General features: G+C 46.1%; 1 protein-coding gene across 36 annotated transcripts in view; it reads right to left on the bottom strand.

Moving 5' to 3' along the window:
- Window positions 1–15,482, bottom strand: part of LOC119160802 (bromodomain-containing protein 3) — a 329,355-nt gene that overhangs the window by 184,481 nt on the left and 129,392 nt on the right. The gene's annotated exons all lie outside the window — the stretch shown is intronic.

Raw genomic sequence — 15,482 nt, 5'->3', positions numbered from 1 at the left:
ACCAGGTAACACCAACCAGGCCGTTGCGATAAAAGAAGGCAAATAAATGACTGTCGCCTCGCATGTGTCTTCTTAGCTAGCCCATATATTAGTGCAAAAAACCTACTAGTTAATAGTTTACTGCAGTCGCGTCTGAGAAACATCACATAATTATGGGTCTGGTTTTGCTATAGTGTGACAAAGGAAGCGTCACATAAATGAGAAATACTTCTTTTTCTGCCACAGCCTCCTGTGCAATGGGCAAGGAACCTGCTACATGACATGCCTTGTGAAGAAGCAGCCCTGAGTGATATACGTGTTATGAGGTACCACTACATATATGTATAAAATACTGCTGTTTACTAAGTAACTGAGTTTATTTGCTTACTTTAAATAATTTCATGCATTGATTATGTATTGATTTCATGCATTGATATCTGGGGATGTTACTCGTTTTTCCAGACTGCCATGCAATGACAGGATGACTACCCCCGAATGTCCACTCTGCAAGCACGTTGAAACATGTGAATGTCGACTACAACAGGTCATCTCTAACCTCACACATGTAATGCTGTATTTGTGAATGTTTACTGTGCATATCGTGGAGAGGTGCTTTAGATTGGCTACAAGCATTGCCTGCCTACCGTGGCATGGAATCTACATTTCAATTATGTTGAAACTGTAACACTATTAGTTAGATTGTGTGGCGCTGCTGAGCTCAACAAAACACTAATTGATCCCAGACACTGTGGCCATATTTCGATGGGGGTGAAACGCCAAGACACTTGTGTGCTTAAGGGTTTGTGCGATTCACCTGCACTACATGATCCGTTTTACAAAGTGCTGCACCTCGCCACTCGTTTCAGTGGCGCAGCAATGGCATCTTCTAAATCTTGCCATTCATTTCAAAAAGCGCAGGAGATGTACAGCACCAAAACTATTTCATGACTTTCCTATACCTTCTGCTCTGGCGGCGCTGGTTTGGTGCAGCCGCTCGCACAGCTTAACAAACGACATAGCATTAGACGTAGGTGCTGTACCCACCCCTATAAATGCGGCGTGTTTTGCCAAGATGCTTGCTCCTCATTAAATTAAGCGAACAAAAATAAGGATTTTACCTGGTAGGCACCTTGTCATTCACTTGTGATGCCGCACCGCTGAACACCTGCCGCACAAGTTCTGAACTTCTCGTGCACAGCTGTGAACCAGTTCGGATTGGTGCAGGTGAACTAAACTGACCCTTAAAAGATGGAAGCTTGAAAATATGAATAATATGTTAACATAAGGGGTCAAAGCAAACGTTTCGACAAGCAGTCTTGTCTCCTGTGAGGCTACAATGTCATTTGTTTGAACCCCTGGAAGCCAGAATCAATCTAAATTTGCCCACTACTGTAAGACTCACGATCACTTCATAGTTCGCATGTGAATCGTCAGAAATTATTAATTGCACTACATAATGAACACACCAACAGTGATGGGCATTAACAGGCTTTCCGACATTTAGTTGTGCCTTGTGACAGTTGACCAACAACACCCAGAACTGTTTTGTCTTAACTGTGTTTAGCTCATACAAGTTTTCAAAAAGATACACCAAAGCTCATAAGACTGCACTCAATTGCTTTAGCTTGCACATATGTTCAATGGGTTCCTAAAATAATAAATCATAAAGGTGATGAGCAGCTGCAGCACAGCTTCCTCAAAGACGTGAATGCTGTCATGAAGAGCAAGATTGTGTTCATTGCATGTGGTACTGTTTTTTTTTTTTTGGCAGGAAAACGTTCCATATTTCTTTGTGCACATCTGCTTGTGTTTAAATTTTATTGTCATAACTATAGTGTCGACCACTACAAAGTGATATTCTGTGCACTACGGTCATGAAAAAAAATCTAGGAAATCGCGCAGGCAGTCCCCGAGGTTTCGTTTGAGAGACGGCTTAAGATCAAGGGCCGGGATTGATATAGATGTAATGGCGTTGCTCTCATGGACGGATGCAGCGAGCTGATCCGCCCTCACGTTGCCTTGGATCTCACGGTGCCCTGGCACCCAGCACACTACAACATATTGTTTGAGTGTGTAGAGTGTGCACAAAATGGAGTAAAGTGAGACAAGGACTGGGTTTTTTTGTTTTTTAGGACTGTGCAGAGCCGTTACCACACTGAGGGAGTCTGTATAAATTACTGCTTTTTGTATTTGTAATTGTTTGATGTGTTTAGCTGCCACCAGTATCGCGTAAGCTTCCGCTGTGAAGATACTTGTGCGTGGATGTAGAGGGCCAGCATCCGAAAAGGATGGGCCGACAGCAGCGTAGGACACAGAGGAGTTGGACTTAGAGGCATCTGTAAAGAACTCAGGACGTGTGTATTTGTGTTGAAGTTCCAGGAAGTATGTTCGGATATGGGCAATAGGCGCATGTTTTGTAACTTCTAGAAAAGACACATCGCAGTCTATAGTCTGCCATTGCCACGGTGGCGGGTATGCTACAGGAGCCATTAAACTGTGTTCAAGTGAGACTCCAGTTTCCTCAGCTAGACTCTTCAGGCGAACTGAGAAGGGCTGCCTCGTCGAAGGCCTGTTTTGAAACAGAGTTGAGCTCGACAAATCATTAATTGTAGAGTATGAGGGGTGCTTCTCGTCTGCTTTCACTTTAAGGGGGGAGGTGGGGATCGAAAGTGAAATTCTTTAGTTTTTGTCGTAGAGCAATGAAATTTGGCATGCTTACTGGAAACTGCGCTAAATGATAAATGACAAAATTTCATTCAGGTATCTCCAGTAGTTCTGGCATTATAAATTTTTTTATCCATCAGTGTACTACCAAACTTGCCCAAAGCCTGGTGTGACAAAAAAACATGGTAGAAGCCTATAGTTGCTCTTATATTTTAGCCATTGGGATGGTTGATGTCGTGACATTCTGCAAATATTTTTATGACTCTGTTTTTATTTTACAGAGAACATTGTATACATGCTTGTAAATGTGGTCGTTATCATAATGTGAAATTAGCTTAGGAGTAAAAATACTGAGGTAGTAATTAACGAATATGAAAACAACACGACATAGAAAATTCACTGAGGAACACAATGCAAAAAACCACATGAAAATCCGTCAAGCCATAGTCATGCAAGCATCGTGGCAAGCTGGACAGTCGGGTCAAAACACGTTTCTGAGAAAACTGGCGTTAAAGTTGAACAGTCAGTAAAGGTCCATCAAAATGCCCCGGGACTGTAATACTTTGTGTCTTTGCTTGCGAGGGTCTTCTTACGTCCTTTCTCTTTCATTTTTTCTGCACTGCATGCTTTTCGTTTTCTTTGCTGGTCTTTTTCTTCAGCTCTTTGAAGGGCGAAGCTAGCAGGTTTGATGCCCACGGACTTGCACATTTCAGTGTAGGCTCGCAAATTCCCAAAATTGTAGCGTGCAACTGCTTCATGTACTGTTGTCTCCACTGCGAACAATGAAGCGTGTTGGTCCTTTGAAGTCAGTGACCAAATAACTGAATGGAAGCTTTCCGCCGCATTCTGAGTTTTGTTGCCTTTGCATCGCTCCAACAGTTGCGGGTCAGAGAGACGTTGGTATACAGGCAGCAGAGAGACGTTGGTATACAGGCAGCAGGTTACTACGAGCGCCGCGCGTCAATGAAGTCGTCTTTAGCCCTAACTCCGCCGACTGCGGGCAGGAATGACCCGCTAGCGCATTCGTGGCGACGTGCTTCTTCGCAAGCAACGAAGCTGTAAGCGGCGGCACGATCTGATTACTACGAGTGGCCGCACCGGATGCACGATCAGATTACTACGAGCGGGCGCGTCATCGGAGTCGGCTTTAGGCCTAACTCCGCTGACAGCGAGACTGCGGGCAGGAACGACGCGCAAGCGCACTCTTGGTGACGTGCTTCTTCGCAAGGAATGTACTACATCACTCGCTAGCTCCTCCGAATATTGTACGGGCATTTTACGCATCGGCAGCGGATAACACTCGTCACCCCGAGTGATTCTGTTTTTTTTTCCCTGAATCCCTGAACAGTGCTTGTGGGTACAGCAATCCACAATTTCTGTTTTGTGGCCCTGTTATTTTTCTAGACGATGATTTGTCCATGCCATTGTTTCTGACAATGTGTGTCGGCAGCCATGATGATCTCTAAAAAAAAAAAACGAGAACTTATTAAAAAATTCCGAGAGTGTCATACCCTGTAGCTTTCTTTTGAAAAAAGATCAACATCATTCGCAGCTTCTTGGCATGTTTTGTTGCAGCGCTAGGCTTTCCACGAGAAGACCATGTAATTGGATTGTGTGGCATTATGTAACTTGAGAACTACTGAAGCTATCATGATGAAACTGCACATTTCCCTATTCTAGACACTTATGAGTATGCATGCCAAATTTCATTGCTGTAGGTCAACAAATAAAAAAGTTTTTTTTCAAAGCCACCTCCCCCCTTAAGGAAATAAACAAAGGACATGTAAGTTCTCTGCAGATGAAGCGACCACTCATTTGACTCAACATAAAGGCTTTCTACGAGGCTGGTGCGAAAAGCACCCGTAGAAAGGCGGATCCAAATGGCGCGCGGGGTCCAGCATCTTCAAGGCACTTTGAGTAGCAGACTGATAGACAACGGGCCCATAATCTAAGCGGGTGCGAATGAGGCTTCTATACAGGTTCATGAGGCATTGCCTGTCACTACCCCACGTAGTACGTGACAACACTTTTATAACACTCATGGCTTTTAAACATTTTGTTTTTAAATACTTGATGTGTGGTACGAATGTCAACTTGTTGTCCAAGATTAAGCCTAAGAACTTATGCTCCGCATTGACAGACAGACGACCGTTCAGTTCAATGTCAGGTTCTGAGTGCACGCCTCTCTTTCGGGAGAACAAGACACACGTGCTTTTTTTCTGGGTTCAGCCGAAATCCGTTTTCCTCTGCCCATTTGGAGACCTTGTTTAAACCTAACTGAACCTGCCGCTCACACATTGCTAGGTTGCATGACTTAATGCCAAGCTGGACGTCATCGACATATGTGGAATAGAACATGTTACGGGGGATGGACAGGTGCAAGGAATTCATTTTAATAACAAAAAGTGTACAACTAAGTACACGACCTTGCGGTACTCCCGTTTCTTGCACAAATGTTTGGGAGAGAGTACTGCCCACACGGACGCGAAATTTCCGAATGGACAAGTAACTCTCGATTATGGAAAGCATTCTACCACGCACACCCAGGTGAGACAAGTCTCTTAATATCCCAAAACGCCATGTTGTGTCGTAAGCCTTCTCGATATCGAGAAACACTGAGAGGAAGTATTGTTTGTGGACAAAAGCGTCTCGGATCTGTGCCTCGATACGCACCAAATGGTCGGTGGTGGATCTACCCTCTCGAAACCCACACTGGAACTGGTCGAGCAGATTGTGTGTTTCAAGGAAATGTAAAAGTCGGCGGTTTATCATTTTTTCAAAAAGTTTACAAAGGCAGCTGGTTAGTGCAATGGGCCTATAACTTGAAACTGAGGAAGGGTCCTTGCCCTGTTTCAAAATAGGGATAACAATAGTCTCTTTCCAGAAAGCAGGGATGGTGCCAGAAAGCCAGATAGCATTGTATAAGGAAAGTAAAGTTTTTCGCGTTTTGAGCGGCAGGTTTTTCAACATCTCATACATGACACGGTCATGTATGAGATGGCAGAATTACTGCAGGAGTTTAGTGATGTTTGCAGCTATGCTATAAGTTGAAAGGTTGGTTGAATGCCTCGTAGTTGGCACACTTGTGTTCTAGTTTTTGCTGTTCTATTCTTGCTTTATATCTTTGGAAAACTTCAGTATAGTGTGCCGAGCTAGAAACTTGCTCGTAGTGTGCACCGAGGAAGTTCGCCTGATCTTCCAGGCTGTCACCCTGTGTGTTTACGAGTGGGAGTGAGTGTACTTGTCTTCCTGCTACCCTACGAACCATGTCCCAGACTTTGGCCTCTTGTGTATATGAATTTATCCCTGATAAAAACTTGTGCCAGTTTTCTCTTCTGGCCTGCCAGAAAAAAAAAGCACTATATAGGCAAAAATATTCAAAACAAAGAAAATTCAGAATATACAGTTTGTAAATAGATCACCCAGCAACAGTATAAAAATAATTAATGTACAAAACGTTTCTATTCACATACACAAAGAAAATCTGAACCAAAGTGCTACTTCATTGCTCATGCCATGCGGTGAAGCATTGCATGGTTTTTCATGAGACATGTGTGCTCATAGACTCTTTTTTCATTGCCTTGTTTTCATTTTCATTGCCTTGTGATAAGTCTCTCTAGGCATCCGAATATAGATGGAAACCCGTGATGTGAATAATCCGTCTATAATTGATATGTCCAATGAACTTTGCAACAAATATGAAATTAGTTTTGAGCTGTCAGTTCCAGATTTTAAAATATTGACTGTTCCATAAACTTACATACTGCCCACTGTGTTGACAGCTTTCTCATAAAAGATTGCTGAAAATTTGATATGGCAGTGTTCTGTAAAGAACAGTGTGCAAGGAAACCATAATTTTATTTTCAGCTTCATTGGTTCAAGAGTTATGGCCTTGACAAGTAGACTCGTCAGAAATCTGAAACTGTTACTTAATTATATCAGTAAGTCACTGTTCTTGACAAAATTATCATAATGTTCTGGTTTTGCTGCACTCATAAATGTATCAGCTTTCAAATTCTGCAACAATTATCAGAATCCATCAACTACAGTGGAACTTCGATTATATGTCCCCCGGTCCGGCGACCCGCATTTTACGACGAATTGGCTTGGTCCCGGCAAAACCAACATAGAACTAATGTATTGAAAACCTCAATTCTACGATGCAATTTTAGGCCGGCCTCGCCTCGTACGACGCTTAGCTTGACTGTTCGAGAAAAAAACACCTACGATGACGCATGCAGGTTACCACGCAAGCACACCACGGCCGGATAAAAAAAAGTCGAGAAACCGAGGAACCGAGTTCGTTCCTCCGCATGTTCTAGCACACTATCCGCGCTGCCACCGCTGCCACCACAGGACCTCTTCAGTTTTTCGACACGCTGTCGGCCATAGCTAGCCACAGCCAACGTTGTCCAAAGCCAGCCGGAGCGCATTCGTTTTGCTTAGTCGCATTGCACTGCACACTTCCGTTGGGGCCTTTTTTGTTTTGTTTTTTTTTTTTTCCTTCTTTTGGGTGGTTTTGTAATGACAGCTGTGAGCAGGCAACATGGCAGATAATTTCGAGCTCGTTTTTTAATATGCGATAACTTTCACTAGATTTCGCGTCGTTGTACCGGACGTGTTGAACGGCGATTGTTGAGCCTGTCTGTTTGGGACAGCCGCGGGAATCGGAACTAGCTGTTGTCTGTCTAGCTACCAGAGGGCTGGGGAGTTTTAGCCCCTCGCGATTGATCGAAACTTGCGCAGCCGTACGCGCTTGCAAAAATCGAACTGGCCTACTGCCTTGTTGCTTTTCAGCCATTCCTTCACGTGTTTGCCTCATTGGTGGGTTGTGCGCCGCAGCTGCTGCGTCTACGTGCAAAATTTTCTGTATTCGGACATTGGTGTGCGAGGAAGCTTTCGAATACTTGGTTGCGAGTGTTCATCTCGCGATGTCGCAGAACCGGGAACCGCTGACGCTTGGAGAAAAGCTCCGCATAATCGAGGAGGCGGAGCTGGGCAACAAAGGCCAGCATTGCTCGCGACCTGAACGTTCCGGAGTCGTCACTGAAAACAATCCTCGCAAAGAAGGACAGTATCCTACTAAATGCGGCAAAGTTCGGCCAGAACAGGAAGGCCGCGAAAGATGGCAAATATGCTGCCATGGAGACGGCCCTCGTTGAGTGGTTGCGTGAGGCCCGCAGTTAAGGAATTGCCGTGGATGGCGCAATTTTGAAGGAGAAGGCGGAGACAGTTGCTTTGCACTGCGGCATTGATGACTTTAAAGCCTCCAATGGCTGGTTGGATCGCTTTAAAAAAAGCAGTAGAGTTGTGTACAGCCGCTGCTGTGGAGATAGCTCATCAGTCAGCTCCGACACTGTCGAAAAGTGAACTGCATTGCTGCCAAAATTGATACGGCAATACAAGCCGTCCGACGTGTTCAACGCGGACGAAACTGGATTATTTTATAATATGCAGCCAGAGAAGACATTAACATCCAAAGGAGAGAGCTGTCACAGGGTTAAGCAAAGCAAATAGCGTCTTACTGTATTGCTTTGAACTAATGAAGACGGCTCAGAAAAGCTTCCTGCCCTCGTGATCGGCAAGTTTGCGAAGCCGCGATGCTTCAAGAATTTGAAAAGGCTGCCGTGCAAGTACATGTTCAACCGGAAAGCCTGGATGACTGCTGCTATGTTGTCAACATATCTGCAGCAGCTGGACTCAAAAATGGGGGCAAAAAAAAAAACAGAAAGATTCTTCTTCTGCTTGACAATGCACCATGCCATCCATTAGATACGTCGCATTTGAAAAATGTGAAAGTTAGTTTGAGAAATGTGAAAGTTACATTTCTGTCCCCCAAATGCACTAGCCAGCTGCAGCCACTTGACGCCGGCGTCGTCCAGTGCATGAAGCAGAAATATCGGAAGTTTCTGGTGCAGCGTCGGCTGGCGGGCATGGAACGCAAGCAGTTGGATAAGAAGCTTTCTGTGCTTGAGGCAATGCACTACATTGCTAGTGCATGGGACGCAATTACGCCACAAACCATTGTCAACTGCTTCAGGCTCTGCGGCTTTAAGGGGGCAGACTGGTTTTAGACATTTTTTGTTTATTTCTTCAGTGATCTTGATAAAACTGCACATGGTGATGCAGTTTTTTCTGCTGATTTCAAATATTTAATTAGTTTTCCTGTAATTCACTTTGTTCCTGAGATAAATTAAGTTCGCCCCCTATTGTTTAAGGCCACCATAGAAGAAAAAGTGCCTAATTAAAAGTGATATTTAGGATATGCCAACATAGACTAATGACTATACAGTGAAAGTATGGAAGAGGTTTTTGTTTTTAGGCCTTTATTGGTTATTTTGCAGCAAAATGAAATATACATTTTCAAAAGCAGTTGGAATTGTGTTACAATACTGATTAGTAGTTAATTAAAAAGGCATGTGCTCTAAATTCTGCTCCCATACTTGCATTCTACACACATACAGCTTTCCACTGCAAAGAGAATTATTGTTGTACCTGCCCAAGCTGCAGAGATATTGAGGCCTCAAAATTGAATAGTCACAAATTTACTTTTTTGAGAAAAATGGAAAAAACTGAAAACACACAGTTTCTTTAAAAAGCAACAATCATGGTGTGCATGTTTTGCAATCCTCATGAAGGCGCTCATAAATTAGTAGGAGAGCTCTAGACAAAGGTGCTGGCAAATTATAAAGAAGCCTCAAAGTCGGTTCCCTATTTTTTGCAGGTTCTGCATGTCAACAGCACCAAGAATCTGGACAGTTAAAATCACATTACAAAAAAATTACTACTTCCTGGTGCGTGAAAATTTGCAGAGAGATAGAAAAATACTTGCAGAAACCAAATATGTCAATTTTTAAAAATGAATTTTTTTGTCACTTTTTGGTCCCAAAGAGCAGTCTGCCCCCTTAATAGAAGTGGTGCTTGTTCTACTAGTGAAGCTGCAGTGCCTCTTGACGACGAACTAGAGTTCGGCAACCTGGAGCTGCCTGGATCCTTCGCAGGCTATGTTGGTGCCGACGACGACGTTGCAGTGTGCAGTGCAGTGTCGCTGGATGACATTATCGAAACTGTGCATCCTGACACTGCGGGAACTTCCGACGAGGAAGAGATGGATAACACTGCAGAGGCTAGTGCGTCTGTTCCGACGTACGCGGACGTGTTGTGCTACGTCGACAACATTCGGCGGTTTACTTGCGCACGCGACGAGATCGGCGACTTGCTGCCAGATGTCGCAGCTCTCAAAAGAAAGCTGATGCATCGTGGCTGGGCAAACTCTCAGAATTTTTTAAAAGGTGAGAATAACGATTTGTTCACACCCCCGATAAATGCGTGGTTGTCATTTTTTCAAGTAATTTAATCTACCTTCATCGGAGCAGCGTAGATTTGTGCCCCGGACTTTCTCACGCATTATGTGACAACTGTAGTGGGGCAACAACGACCATCAGTGCCTATATTCTTGGTTTTTCGATTATACAACGCCGGGATTATACGACGATTTTGCGTGGTCCCCTGAAAGTCGTACAATCGAAGTTCCGCTATAGATCAAAAAAGATACAGTCGCAATGGCCATGGACTTGATTGAAAATGTTTTGAGAAAACAAGAAAAAGTTTAGGGACTATATATTGAACAGCATATATATTGAACAGGTAATGGTGTAAATCGGTACAGTAAGGTAATGGTGTAAATCAGTACAGTAATGATGCTAGAAGCCACCATGAGTGTAGTCATCATTCTTCAAATGCTTTCTTTTCATTGCATGCGAGATGTTCCCAGTGTTTCCATAGTTGAGATCGGCATACCACGTTTTGACGGTGCTTGCGCAGTCATCAGTAACGTGCACGGCAGCTGTCTACGAAACAGGAATCATTCCCACTTTCACATAATCTTTATATATCTTTGCATCTCCGTGAAACATTCAGGGTGAAAAAAATGCACTTCAATGCAGTTTCTCCATTTGCTTTGCCCCCCCCCCCCCTCGTGCTGCCATGCCCACCACACACACCGCACTTCTATAGAGGAGACCCACGCCGAGGGAGGCGCTGCGGAGCGTGGCGCTCTCAGTGAATGTGGGGAAAAAACTGGTTACTCGAGTGTTGGCCTCTCCGCTGTCCCATTCAACCTGCTTGAAAACGCGTTGCTTTGCTCGCATGCTGCACGCGTTTTCCACGTGTTTTTGAGTCTCGCGTCGCGCGCAGTTATGATGTATGCGCTCTGTCTGCATTTAACAGGGTGCCGCAATTGAGATTTTTTTTTTTTTTTTCGTGGCAGCAATTTGGTAAAAGGGCAGCGAAGCAAGTTGTAGCAGACGACGCCGTCCTCGTCAGAGTGAAGTGCGTTTCGCAAGTGAAAGACGACGTTGTTTACGACGTTAGAGGTGAATAAAACTTTCTGCACGTTCATAATTATATACCTGTTTTATTTGGTTTACTCTGTGTACTATGCACTATGTTTGTTACTGGATGCATGGGTAAGGCCGCTTCTTGTGCTTTAGGTTAGGCGATTCTTGCTCTGTGACTGCTATTAGTTGGGATACCTTAATTTACTAGCACCCACCCAAGTTATCGTGCGGTACCGTATTTACTCGATTCTACCGCGCCCTCGATTGTAACGCGCACCCGATTTCCACTGCGGGGAAAAAAAAAAACGTAAGACAACGATTGCAACGCGCACCCATTTTTCTCGCTGGCCCGCACGATCACACTACTCGAAAAAACGACTCCTTTCGGGAGCGTCTTCCATTTAAATATGAGGTACGGGTGAAGCTTGTGCCCATGACGTGTAACAGAGCATTGCCGTCACTGTAGCTTTACCGTGGACCGATGTCAGCACGCGAACTTGCTTCGCCCCCTTCTTCTCGACGGTTGTGGTGCCAGGCATGTCGAAGTAACGAGGCGTCTGATCGGCATTTCCGATTTGCCCAAGCGATCGGCATTTCCGATTTGCCCAAGCAGGTAGCCGTTGTTGCGCCGCAAGTTTAGGACGAACCTTTGAAAACTGTGAAGCTTTTCATCGTACTCCTCCGCAAAACTTTCCGCAAATGCATGTTCCCCTTCGGAGAGAAAAGCCTTTCCTCTTCATAAAGTTAGTTAGCCAGCACCTGCTCGCTTTAAACTGGCTCCGCATTAGACCTTTTTCTAAGACTAATTGCATAGCCCGCACTTGGAGCAGTTCTGTCGTCACGGGCCGCTGTGCCGCTCGCTGCTCAAGCACATGCTCGCCGAGCAGCTCTTTAATTTGCGGAAACCGACCCTGCTGTGGTCCACTGAAGCCTTTGCGTGAAGCTTTGCTGTCGACAATCTTCTGCTTTTGTTTCCGCCGGTCCCGCATGACGTTTCGGGAACTCCGAACGACCGCGATGCGGCCCGATTTCCGTCCGTTTCTGCACACGCGATGACTTTTCTTTTAAAAGCGGCATCGTGGTGCACTCGAGTTTTTGGAGTCGGCCCTTCCACGCCGTCGATGCTAATGCACTACTGGATGACGAACTCCTCAGCACACGTACGAAGTGCCGCACATGGGAAACACATAGGCAGAAATGGCCGACGCGCCATGCCGACGCACGTAGAGGGCGGCCATTTTGGACTTGCCGATGGCAATAGATTGACCGTAATTGTTTTGTTCGTACTCGATTCTAACCCGCATGCGATTTATGAACTCTATTAACCGGAAAAAAGGTGCGCGTTAGATTCGAGTAATTACGGTATATACACAGCACTTCAAAAATAAATGGTCTATTTGGGACTTCTTTCTGGCCCACAACAATAATTGACACCTATCTCGCGCGTCTTTCCTTGTATTATCACCGTTCTCATCGCGGGTGCCTTGAGTTCACGAACAGCTTGCGCACAATCATGATGAGCGCCCAGCTTTCAGAGAAACTTTTTTGTGTGTGTCTAATCTGCAGGGGAAGAGCGCATTTTACCTTGGTCACGTATCAAAAATGCACCGCGTTGTTCGGGCTACCCCTGCACACTCAGTAACAACTAGTTCACAGTATCTGCCAACGGATGTGCAACAATGGCTAATGCATTTTTTTCTTTTTTCCATAGTTGTCTAAGCCTTTGGCAACCCCACACTTCCGTCGGCGCTGCGTAGATTTAAAAATACCGTATTTTCTCGCATATAACCCGCACCAAAAATTGAAAAAAATCGCCTGAAAAGTGGGGGTGCGGGTTATCTGCGAATAATCCGGAAGCAGAAGTCGGCTTCACGGCAATGCATAGCCTGCCGTGCAGTCCGCATCCCCATCGGCATCGTCTGGTGCAAAGCCAATAAAAGCCAACATAGGCCATAGACAGATCCCGTCCGTAGCGTGTTTATTCACTTTTTGCGTGCTTTGTTTGATTTGGTCAACAGCGTCACAACAGCGATTTGACAGCGTCTGTCTCAGAGTCAGGTGTGGCCAGTTTGCACCGTTGGTCAGCTTTGTCTGGTGAGGCACCATGAGTGGGTCTCGGCGACAATCTTTCACCGCGAAAGAAAAACTCGCGATTATAGCTGCTGCGGAAGAAATCGGCAACAGAGCTGCTGCGAGGAGGCACGATGTCGACGAGTCCTGCATTCGCGACTGGCGAAAAAAAAAGGCCTCTCTCGAAAGTGCACACAAGCAGAAGCGAGCATTTCGCGGCCCGAAGACTGGTGCGTACCCCCTTCTTGAGACGCAGCTTGTCAAATTTATTGAGGAGCGGAGGAGTCGCGGCCACGCTGTGTCAACGGAGATGGCGCAGATGGAAGCGCTGAGGTTGGCCCGCGAGATGAACATCTCACGCGAGTTTCGTGCGAGCCGTGGATGGCTCCAGCGATTCATGGCCAGGCACGGATTTTCGATGCGGCGGCGAACGACTATGTGCCAGCGGCTTCCCAACGCCTACGAGGATAAGCTGTTGAGCTATCAACGTTACGTCATCGGGCTGCGGAAGGAGCACAACTACTTGCTCTCCCAGGTGGGAAATGCCGATCAAACGCCCGTGTACTTCGAGATGCCCATGGACACCACTCTGCAGAAAAAGGGCTCGAAATCTGTAAGCGTACTGACGGGCGGAAACACCAAACTACGCTGCACAGTAATGTTGTGCGCTTTGGCGGACGGTACCAAACTGCGCCCGTATGTAATCTTCAAGCGCAAAACGCTACCCAGCACTCCACTGCCACCAGGGATTGTTGTGCGAACCGAAGATAACGCGTGGATGAATGGTGACCTCGTCTGTGACTGGCTTCGCACGATCTGGGAGAAGAGGCCGGGCGCCATGTTGGCACGGCGGTCGGTGCTGGTGTTGGACTCGTTTCGAGGCCACTGCACTGACGCAGTGAAAGCGCGCCTCGCTGACCACCGCACCGACCTCGTGATCATACCCGGTGGCATGACTTCCATGCTACAGCCACTGGACGTGTGCCTCAATAAGCCGTTCAAGGCGCACGTGAAGCGGCTGTATGCCGAGTGGATGGCCGACGGCCTTTACGCCCTCACACCGACGGGGCGCGTGCGGAGGCCAGACATTGCGCTGCTGTGCCAGTGGATCGTGGATGCGTGGGGGGCGATTCCGGCCGACATGGTGCGCAAGAGTTTCAAAAAGTGCGCCATCAGCAATTGCTTGGATGGCACCGAAGATGATTGCGTCTTCGAGAGCGGCGACGAAGCCTCGGATGGCAGCAGCGACAGCGGCGAGTCGGGCGATGATTGAAGGAACGGGAATCGGCGCCGTCAACGTTGCGGCGATCGCTTCGAAATAAAGTTCTTTTGTAAACGAGATTGTGACTGTGACTTCCCAAAACAGTTTTTTTTAAGCTAAGCATGCGGGTTATACGCGAGGATTTTTTTTCTTTTTTCGGGGAGTTCAAAGTTAGGGGAGCGGGTTATATGCGAGGGCGGGTTATATGCGAGAAAATACGGTATATAACAACACATTACCAATACCACATGTGCACACAGCTCCAACTACTACGTCCCCAACAATATCGAATAATAGTAGCAGCATAAAATATTTCTTCACTATTTTTTGACAGTGCTCTAAAGATGGGCGTTGAAAATTTATACTTTTAAGATGGGACGTGCATCTCCCAGTAACTCAATAGATTAGAGGAACGATGACGCAGGAATTAACACCCGTAATTTTGAATGCATTGTGCGCGTGCTAATTTTTATGAAAAAAAATTGTTTACATACTTTTTTCGGCGCACTGCTTTAACACATTTCTGTCGTCTGCTTGTTTCGTACCATGTCGGTAGAATTTCACTGGTGGAGTCGACCTCTTCGTGTTTGCATGGTTATTGTGACAGTTGACGACGCAGCAATGTCACCCCCTTTTCTGTTGGGGTGACATCGCGGAACGAGGGACATTTCACGTGCAGCGCGTGCTTCGCAAATGCGTGGAAGCCATAGGGAGCGGAAGGGTCGGAAGACTCTACTGTTGTGCGCTTTTTCGAACTGCCGCTACTCTAAGCACGGGCGCCGGCCGCCATTGTGGATACTTCCAAAATTGCACAAAGCCTTCCTCTTTCGACAGCTACGTCAGTCGGTTTCGTATTTACGTGTGAAAATATAATAAAAACGTTTTTCCACGCGTCTTCCGAGCGCTCCCGCTGTCACGTGACGTGAAACCAAGACTGCCATTGGCTACCGCCATGCTGTCAGAGCCACTCCAGCAGTTTCGTGTCCGCTCACATCGCATCGCCACTTAGGACTAGTCTAGTCAGCGTTGTTTTCTGCTCTACGTTTTCCGTGATGAATGACGAAAATAAGCGTAACTTTCCCCTCCTCAAGTACCCGACAACGTGCCCATACAAGGGGAAGCGAAAACAGAAGCAAAGAAAAGCCACAAGTGCGGTGGATCCCTAGGAG

The sequence above is a fragment of the Rhipicephalus microplus genome, chromosome X (assembly GCF_043290135.1).
Source record: "Rhipicephalus microplus isolate Deutch F79 chromosome X, USDA_Rmic, whole genome shotgun sequence".
Taxonomy (NCBI): domain Eukaryota; kingdom Metazoa; phylum Arthropoda; class Arachnida; order Ixodida; family Ixodidae; genus Rhipicephalus; species Rhipicephalus microplus.
This window is presented reverse-complemented; position numbering and strand designations above follow the sequence as displayed.